Source organism: Chrysochloris asiatica, unplaced genomic scaffold (assembly GCF_000296735.1).
Source record: "Chrysochloris asiatica unplaced genomic scaffold, ChrAsi1.0 scaffold00243, whole genome shotgun sequence".
Classification (NCBI taxonomy): domain Eukaryota; kingdom Metazoa; phylum Chordata; class Mammalia; order Afrosoricida; family Chrysochloridae; genus Chrysochloris; species Chrysochloris asiatica.
In genome coordinates, this window is record NW_006408761.1 from 3,894,807 (window position 1) to 3,895,854 (window position 1,048).

Genomic DNA, 1,048 nt, shown 5'->3' on the forward strand with positions numbered 1-1,048 from the left:
CCCAAAGGATGAAATATTTAGGAATAAATGTAACCAGAGAAACAAAGGACCTATACAAAGAAAACTATAAAGCACTACTACGAGAAACCAAAAAAGACTTACAAAAATGGAAGAATATGCCATGTTCCTGTATACAAAAACTTAACATTGTGAAAATATCAATACTACCCAAAGCACTCTACACATATAACACAATCCCACTCCATATTCCAACAGCATTCTTTAGAGAAATGGAAACAACAATGACAAACTTTATATGGAAATGAAAGAGACCCAGGATAAGCAAAGAACTGCTTAAGAATAGGAACAAAGCTGGAGGCCCCTCACTCCCTAATTTCAAAATTTACTACATGGTTACAGTGGTCAAAATAGCCTGATACTAAGACAATAAAACAAAATTGAGAATTCAGAAGTTAACAAATCCCCATATAACGAATTGATCTTTGCCAAAAAGCCAAAGTACATTGAATGGGAAGGAGCTAGTCTCTTCAACAGATGGTGCAGGCAAAACTGGAAATCGACATGCAAAATAAAGAAGCAAGACCTTTATCTCACATCATATGCAAAAACCAACTCTACATAGATTAAAGACCTAAACGTAAATTCCAGAATTATAAAAGGCATCAGTGAAAAAATAGGGACAAATTTAAGAGCTGTAATACAGGCACATATAGACTACCAAACATTGTGAGAATTACACAAACAAAAGAAGACAAAATAGATGATGGGGCATACTAAAAATTAGAAACTTGTGTATATCAAAAGACTTCACCAAATGAATAAAAAGTGAGCCCACTGAATGGAAAAAAAAATATTTTGCAATGACATATCAGACAAGGGACTAATCTCTAAAATCTATAGGAAAATACAACACCTCTACAAGAAAAAACATAAATAACTCAATTAAAAAATGGGCACAGTACATGAACAGACACTTCACCAAGGAATATATTTGAGCAGCTAACACACATATAAAGAAATGTTCAAAATCATTAGCCATTAGAGAGATGCAAATCAAAACAACAATGAGATATCATCTCACACTAGC